The following is a 9,288-nucleotide window of genomic DNA, read 5'->3' on the forward strand; positions in this document are numbered from 1 at the left end:
AAAATAACAAAAATAACACAAGACAACACATAGGACAGAGACAGTCGTGCAATCTTCACCACTTTTCTGCATACACTTTGTTGTCTGAAGCAGTTATAGATGAAAGAGGAGAGGATAAAAATGTCCTTTCACCAGTGGATCAGAGACATCATGCTGAAAAATGTGCACACGTCTGCTACACGCAAAGTTTTGAAAGCAAACACGAAGCTGTAGCGTCCATTGACGAAAAGAGATTAGTTCACTTCTCCTGTCCCACATAATCCGCTTCAAACTCCAAGCCGCGACTCCCAGCTCCAAATCCGCATCGGCACTCCGCGCCAACGCTCCTTTCTTCTCATCGTCGGCTCCTCAAGACCTCCATCCATCCAGCCGCAGACCGTTCAACAGCACCGATCTCTCCGCTGAACAAAGCGGGGCTGTGAAAAATGCTGCCCATTACAGGCGCAAGACACAAGCGCCCCGGGACTGTCCAGCAACGACAGTCAAATGGCGCCGACATTCCTCCAGTCAAAAACAGTGCTGGTATACCCATGCTGCCGAGAAGGCGCAACCACCAAGCACAGAGTCTCCTCCTTGATGAATGTCGTGGCCAAAAAATGCTGAAAAAGGTCCACATCAAGTCCACACGACGTAACAACAAACACAAAGTGACAAAAGAAACACAAGAACAACAAAAAAAGCAAGGCTCATGAGAGCACTTGCTGACGGCTGCCTACTCGGGCGCCATCTTGACTTCAAAAAGTACAGTACAGTATCAACACAGTGTGTCATTGTGTCAACACGCCTCATGAGGCCTCATGGACCCATCACTAGTCGACACGCCTCATGAGGCCTCATGGACCCATCAATCCATGATGTCAATCCCTCATGGATTGACAATCCCTTTCCCTGCGAAGGGCTGCAATTGTCTTTACTTAATGCATCCCGGCCTGATAGAGAACCCATATGGCCTGGCAGTTCAGAAAGACGGAAGATGTTCCTCTTCTCCCATCCGTATTGTAAAACGTCAACCAGCTCTGCTATTGCAGAACTCCGAGTGAGGCGTGAGCAGTGAGGTCAGTGGCTGCTGAAGTACTGGCATCTTCTACATTGACTTCAGGTTCCAATTTGTATCTGACGTGTGCATTTATTTGCACCCGGTGCTTTCCAGCTGTTAGGAAGGGGGCAGCCAGGCAGCCTCCTCAGCCAGGGTGCTCTGCACCTCACACCTGAGACTCATCAGCTCATCACCCACCTGTTGCCTATCTGCTCGTTTGGACTGGTACAAATTGACTCACAGACCATTCCCCAGTGCAATTTCGTGCCGTCACCACGCCAGTGGACTCTGTTGCCGTCTCCTGCAGCTTCTTGTTCCTTGTGTGGACATTTCCTTGTGGACTCCTCGTGCTTCTCCCTGAGTGACTTTGTGAGACTCTTAAATAGTGATGGGTCCATGAGGCCTCATGAGGCGTGTCGACACACTGACACACTGTGTTGATACTGTGCTGATACTGTGTCACTGACCACTGCCACCTGCTGGACCTTCAAGATCTCTGCAGCCAACCCACTTAACAGACTGAACTGACTGATAAATTGTTTTGTATATTGAACATATAAAATATACAATTCGGTAATAAATTGGCAAAAGGTGAAGGTAAGATATAAAAAAAGGAAAAGAAAATAGTCATCATCACAAATATGTGTTCAAACGAGTAGAAAGAAGCAAAATACCTACCCCGAGTCCTACCCCTTCTTATATATGAATTGATCATTTTTCTAAATAGGAAAGAAAGTCTAAATATCAACAAATGCTTTTACCCTTATGTATGCTGTACTAATACATTTTTACATTAGGTTTGTATATACAGTACATACTCTTTAGAGCACATGTATATGTCGATTTACTCATATTCATAATGGATGCTACATTTCATTAATATATTAAATAATCTCATCAATGTATTTCTGATGTATTGCTATATTTCATGAGTGTATCGAATTTATCGGCTTAATTCTGATTTGTGTAGTTGTCTTGTACTACTCTCAAATTCATTTTTAATCTCAGCAAGAGAGTTCCTCATTTTACTGGTCCGTTTCAGAATCATTCCACAGATTTACACCTATTACAGATAAACTCCTTTGTGTGATGTTCGTTCGCGTTTTGGATTTTTTTGTATAGATTAGTACCCCCTAAATTATGACAACTTTCTCGAATTTTAAAAAGCTTCTGGATCTTTTGGCAAAGGTTATTATTGTGTGCCTTGTACATTAATTGGGCGATTTTAAAGTCAATCAGGTCATGAGATTTCATTGTTTAATTTGATAAACAGTGGATTTGTGGGTTCCGTCCATTTGGAGCCAGTGATTGTTCCGATTGCTTTGTATTGTAGTTTTAAAACAGTGTTTTACTGGCATTTCCCCATATTCCCACACAATGTCAAATATGGAAGTAATAAAAGTATAAGGTGTACAAGGATCTCTTATTCAGCACATCCTTAGTTTTTGGGAGGATCCCTATGGTTTGGGATATTTTTCTTTTATCATCTATTATGTCGCTACCAGCACGGTTTTGCATCTACAACTGTTCCAAAACATTTTCATAAAGTCATTCATCGATTTGATGATGAAGTGTATACAATATCATTCACATCCATGCATTCATTTTGCAACATTCAATGTGTTCAAATAATGTGAAGATCATTTGAATGAGGATGCTAGTGGGCTTTTATTTCACAAATTTTTATTGAGAAAAATAAGATGCTCCAATGTTTTAAACTTCAGCCTGTTGCGTCTTTTACAAGCGATTTCTCCTGCTGTGGAGAACACACGCTCACAAGGGACGGATGAGGCTGGCGTACAAAGGAACTCCTTTGCGAGGTGGGAGAGGTTTGGGAAAGAAGTGTGTTGGTCCTTCCAGTACAGCTGCTTCCTGGAACCTTGATTGTCAAACATGGAGTGGAGAGTCAACCAATAATAATTACTGATTTCAATTAAATCATCAACATAGCAACCGTGAAAAGATGAGTGAACGTTTGTATACCTGGCGTAATACTGGGTGTATCGCGAACTTCATTCTCATGCTTGGCCCGATAATGCCTCAGCATGGTGGAGGTGCTTCTGTTGGTGTATGACAATTCGACTTGGCAAATTCGACATTTCACCTGTAATGGAATGTGAATAAGAAGTAACTAAGAGTTACCTTGAAATGTATTCGGATTAGAATGGTACAACACATGTCAATAATCTGAGAGGCACTCGGCGACATAAGGCGATTTGAATAAATAAATAAATAATACCTTATTCTCCAGGACATCAAAATGGTCCCACACGGCCGATGATTTGCGTCTCTGCGCCATAATCGGCAAGGAAGGCAAGGCACGAACACGAAGTCTGCACTGACACGAACTTCGACAAGCGAGCGTGAGTGAGGTCTGGCTTGTTTCGGCAAGTGGCATTGTGTCGCCAAACCCACTTCCTTATAAACACTGTACGGCGGGCTTTTGCTGTGTCAACGCCCTCTGCACTGAGTCGACGCCCCCTGGACTAAGTGTCGCGGCCTGTACTGTGCCAAGCAGCCGATGCGGTCTAAACTGCACCGGTGCAGTTCACGTGTCAATTAGCAGCCTGGACTGTGTCAACGCAGCCGATGTGTCAATTAGCAGCCTGGACTGTGTCAACACAGTCGATGTGTCAATTAGCAGCCTGGACTGTGTCAACGCAGCCGGTGTGTCATTTAGAAGCCTGGACTGTGTCAATGCAGTTCACGTGTCAATCACGTGACGTAATGAAGCAGCACATGCATCGACACGTGGTTTGCTCTGTGAGCCCGGCGCATGTGTCAATGCATCGGTGTCGCTGGACCCATCACTACTCTTAAATAAACTACGCCAAGCGTTGGCTTCCACGATACCTGCCTGTTGTCGTGCTATTGGTGTCACATCCAAACCCTAACACCAGCAACTTCTAGTAGCAGAATTTGCAATCAAAATACAGGAATTTATTTTATTTGTGGAATGAAAAGGGGAATCATACTGCTAATTTCTTTTCAAGGCTAGGTACTTAACCTTTTCATCCCTTTGATGTGAGTAATGCTCTTTTCCAAGTTTTAGTGATGTATTAACTAATAAATGAGCTTTATGGCCATTTTTGAGACTCTCGTCCTGAAAAGGAGAGCTTATTTAAGAATTGAATCAATCACAGCAATAAAACTCCTTGTAGCTCCCCCCCGCCCCCCCCCCCCCGACCCCCCACATGATGTGCTAGTGAGCACTGACTATGTGAGGTCCACTAAAAATAGTTAACGGTGCACCAATTCATAGTCAACTCAAAAAGTGTACAATCAGTTTTTGTACTCCAGTAGCGTCATTTATTATTCAAGGCAGAGACCTGGGAAGGCCCCCCCCCAAAAAAAAATTGACAATATTGTAAATCGGTCCCCAAAACTACAGCCCGTGGGCCGGATCCGGCCCACCTCTGCATTAGGTCTGCCCCCCCCTGAAATATACTATTTTGATTTATTTTTCATCTATGTGGATTTGTATCTGATAATAAAGTTGGGCTTTTGCCATAAAGTGTTCCTTAGTTCTGAACTATTTTCATTATTAACTATTAATTAGTAGCTATTTCATAAACACATGTACTATAGTGTGACATTTGTTGCATCTTTTTTGCGCTTTGTGCCGTTATCTGACAACCTATTCTGACAACCCTTTTTTTTCCCCCCAAGATGGCGCCCGAGTAGGCAGCCTTCGGCAAGTGCTCTTCAAGAGCCTTGCTTTTTTGTTCTTTTTTGGTGTTTTTGTCTTTTGTTTTGTCACGTTATTTGTTGTTTCATCGTGTGGACCTGATATGGACTGTTTTCAGCACTTTTTGGCCACGACATTCGTCAAAGGAGAAGTATCTGTGCTTGGTGGTTGCGCCTTCTCGGCAGCACGCCTGTACCAGCACAGATTTTGATTGGGAGGAATGTCAGCGTCATTGACTGTCAGTGCTGGACAGACCTGGGGTGCTTGTGTTTTTTGCGCCTGTAATGGGCAGCATTTTTCACAACCCCGTTTTGTTCAGTGGCTGTGTCGGCGCTGTTGGACAGTCGGCATTGGTGCGGCTGGATGGATGGCTGCTGAAGTTGAGGATGTGGAGAGCGGAGCGTTGGCGCAGAGCGCCATTGCGTATTTGGAACCGAGAGTAATTGAAATGGATTTCTATGGGACAGGAAAAGTGAACCAATCTCTTTTTTCTCCAGCTTCTTGTTGACTTTGAAACTTAGATTGGAGCCGACGTGTGCATATTTTGACCATGACGTCTCTGATCCACTGGTTAAAGGACACTTTGATTCTCTCCTCTTTCATCTCAAACTGCTCCAAACAACAAAACGTGTGACGGAAAAGTGGTTAGGACTGCACAACTGTCCATGTTTTATGTTATGTGTTGTGTTTATTATTTTACTTCATGTTAACTGTTTTGTTAAGCGCTTTGTTACAGCTGCCGCTGTTGTGAAAGCGCTATATAAATCAGCATGTATTGTAAATCAGCATGTATTGTATAACCCCAGAAAAAAATCCTAAACTTGCCCCTCTCGAGGAGAAGGGGATCATGGCACAAAGGTTAGGTAAGAGTAAAATAGATGCAGAATGCATGGTATTTAACCCAAAGTGGACAAACGATTATATATTTTTTTCAACGCAAAGAAACAGCTGTTTGTCTCATCTGTCAAGAGGCAGTGGCGGTATTCAAAGAATACAATCTGCCGGGACACTGAATCCCATCACAATGACAAATACGAGAGCCGGCGAGGACAAATGTGAGCAAACTGTCAAAACTAAAAAGTGTAATGTTAGCTGAGCACAATACATTTGTACGCCAAGCTTAGCTGAACCAGTCATCTGTTCGAGCAAGCTTTGGTCTTGCTCAATTGATAGCAAGCAGCGGTAAGGAGTTTGTCAAGAAATGCATGAATGCTGTGTGTCCCGAGAAGAAAGACGTCTTCAATGGCGTGAGTCTATCAGCGCGTACAATCATCAGACGTATTGAAGAAATTGCGGGTAATGTATTTATTTGCCCAGCTGAAGCAGACAAAAGCATTATTTTCATTAGCACTGGATGAGATCATGGACGTGCAGGACACAGCACAACTGCTAATTTTTATTCGTGAGGTTAGCGCGAACTTTGAGATGTGCGAGGAGCTGGCAGCCCTCCAAAGTCTCATAAGGACTACGCCGGGGGAGAATATTTTCGGCAAAGTGCACCACAATATGGAAGAGTTAGCCCTGGACTAGTCAAAGCTGGTCAGCAACACAACTGACGAGGCTCCGAGTATGGTGGGCGTGTCTTGGGGGTCTAATAGGACGCATGAACCAGGAGATGAAAGAACGGGCTTTCAAATTCACTGCCTAATTCACCAGCAAGCACTGTGCTGCAAAGTATTGACTTGGGATTCTGTCATGAAGGTTGTGGTGTCATGCATAAACCTCATCACAGCAAAGTTGATTATTATTTATTTCATAAATGGTGTAATTTATTTCCTGGCTTTTTTTCTGTGAAGAACCCATGGAGGGGTATTTATTATTATTTATTTCATTAATAGTCTTATTTCCTGACTTTTGTTTTGTGAAAAATCCAGAAAAGGATATTTCATTTTGCTTGGGTTTCTGGAAAACGATTTTTTTTTACATTTAGGTAATCTTTCAGTCACACTTTTTCTGTCACAAACTGACCCCAGCCACCATCACAGAAGCGAAAGATTATGCGGCCCTCACAGGAAAATGTTTGGGCACCACTGCTGTACAGGATCTGCAAGACTAATAGAAATTAAATGTCATGTCTGGGTGTGCAAATCTGACTTGACTCCCAAAACTCTTGAAGAAAGTTTTGGTTGCAAAAGGTGCCACTCCTCAGGTGAGTACTAAATGTGGGTGTACTACTGAAAAGAAATGGCTGTGGGCAACCACAATGGTCATTCTCCAAAAAGAACCAATGTAAAATTTAAACCGATTGAAATTGATTTTTTTTTCTACTTACAATTATAATAAGCCTGACCCGTGGCCTAAAGAAACCCCCCAAAAATCTGCAGAAGTCTGACGACTATGACTCCTTTTCCCAGGGCTTCCCCAAATAAAACATCATGATCGTATATCAACTACGGTAGTTTTAAATGTAAATTGCAAGGCAGATATGTACCTTACTCATGTGCATATAGATTCCACAAGATCAGCTCGCAGTGATTACTACTTTGGTTAAACCATTTTTGAGATGTGATTTCAAAATGATACAGGGAAGACATTCCATTCCATTCCATTCCAGCTGTTACGATCCTTAAATTAGCTCAGCAGATGTGACACATCTGAACTTTCAACGTGCTGTATTTGCTTTTGACTTCTGTCTGCCCAATTTTTTTTTAAGCAGTGTTGAACTTAAAAATGGAGTTCAACACAAAACTCTAAATGACTCCGTCAAATGTGTGCCACTTAAAAATGGGCTGGTTCTCATTCTCATGAGTAATTCCCTTTCAAGTGAACTGGTGAGACAGCTCGGGTAAGCTCCAGCCTCAGCCGTGAGGAGAATCAGTATAGAAAATGTCTAAAAGTTAATATCATCGACTTGAAAGCAACCGCTAAGCATAGATTAGATAGACAAAGTGGAGCAAAGATCGAGTAAACAGTCTGATAGATATTTCAGCTGCGACTTAATGGTGCCACCTGAATGTGGCTTCCACTTTTTGGAAGATGACTTTTCCACTGCTGGGAAAATATACTCTCCTCTTGTCCCATACGCTGCAGCTTCCGCACTTATCACACGGTTAACCCGATGCTGGACTAGAAATGAGCTTCATCTGCGTGCAATTGTGGCAAGTGTTCGAAAACCGCCGGGGATGTTGGGAAGATCAAAACTCAGAAGAATCTTCTTGAGTTAAGATAAGATAAGATATCCTTTATTCGTCCCACACTGGGGAAATTTACAGCCTCCAGCAGCAAGAATGTATGTAGTAAGAAGGAAGAAGAAAGAGAAAAAACAAACAAACATCTTTCAATACTTGACATACTTGAATTCTGTCGATAAATCATACTGAACAGCAAGGGTTTGGGGATAGTTGTAGTTTAGTTTATTTATTTATCCCCCAACTCTCTAAACATAGTAACTTGTAATAGTAATTACAGGAAGTCGTGACCTTCGGAAGATTTGACGTTTCCCTGAAAGGATGCTAAATCTGCTTTTTGAGTACTTCCAAGGTGCCCCAAGGCACCATATCCCTGGAGTGCTCAAGGCTGCATTATCATTGAGCTACCCCCCCCCAACCCCCAACCCCGTCCCTCTATAACAGGGGTGTCAAACTCATTTTTTGTCACGGGCCACTTCTGAGTTACGGTTTCCATCAGAGGGCCGGTGCAAAATCTCAACGTTATTTATTAGCCGTGACAATTTGACATTTCGGTATGGATTTCAGCAAGAATCATGATAGTTGATATACCGGTACATGATTTGCTCCTGCGGGCCACATAAAATTACATGGGGGCCCGGATCTCGGCCCGGACCTTGACTTTGACACCCGTGCTCTGTAACATTTCTCATCTGTTTGCTTATAGGTGTGGAGTTGTACAGTGTATTGTAGTGCCAAATAATGTTGCATCAATTAACACACCAGAATGTCAAGAAAATAGGTGGTTAGGATGAATAAAGTCTTGTTTCAAAGTTGCAAAGTGCAGAGGTAAAGGTTGAGCTCCAAGTGCGCTTCTATCTGGGCAGGAAATAACAAGCATCGGAATGTTAGACGCCACCATTTCTCATTCTAATCTGGGATAAGTGGTCATTGTTGTCCAAAGTGTCGAGATCCTCCAACTACAAAACCTAACGTAGGATGAACTCCTTCACCTTCTCCCTGTCCACCCCATCACAGGTCACTCAACAAAGCACAAAGACCCTGAAATAAATCAGCGTGACCTCAAAAACTGTCATTACCTCCATCCATAAAGAGGAAAGGCTGGGTTTCCCTCTTCTACTTGTATAACTAAGATAGGCCGGGTCAAAGGATGATCAGAAATTTAACATGGCTGACAAGCAAGGTCCTTTTCCCAGGATGAAATAAACAATGTTGTGGATAAAATGAATTGATGAAGCAGAATTTCTTTTAAAATATATATATATATATATATATATATATATATATATATATATATATATATATATATATTTTTTCTAAGTTGATATGCTGGATATTTAAAGCGCCATTCTAGTTAGTTATCGTCATCGTTGACATTGTCGTACTTTTCACAACTGCTTGCAGTCTTTGCAAGCGGGTCAACAAAGACGCAAGTT

General features: G+C 42.5%; 1 long non-coding RNA gene across 1 annotated transcript; it reads right to left on the reverse strand.

The window, feature by feature from the left end:
• Nucleotides 1-2,707: 2,707 nt before the first annotated feature.
• LOC127610749 (uncharacterized) lies at nucleotides 2,708-3,311 on the reverse strand. The gene is made up of 3 exons (XR_007965020.1): nucleotides 3,276-3,311; nucleotides 3,020-3,140; nucleotides 2,708-2,915 (listed from the first exon to the last, which is right to left on the reverse strand). It is a non-coding gene; the product is annotated as an uncharacterized LOC127610749 (long non-coding RNA).
• Between the last annotated feature and the right edge of the window lie 5,977 nt (nucleotides 3,312-9,288).

Source organism: Hippocampus zosterae, chromosome 11 (genome assembly GCF_025434085.1).
Source record: "Hippocampus zosterae strain Florida chromosome 11, ASM2543408v3, whole genome shotgun sequence".
NCBI lineage: Eukaryota > Metazoa > Chordata > Actinopteri > Syngnathiformes > Syngnathidae > Hippocampus > Hippocampus zosterae.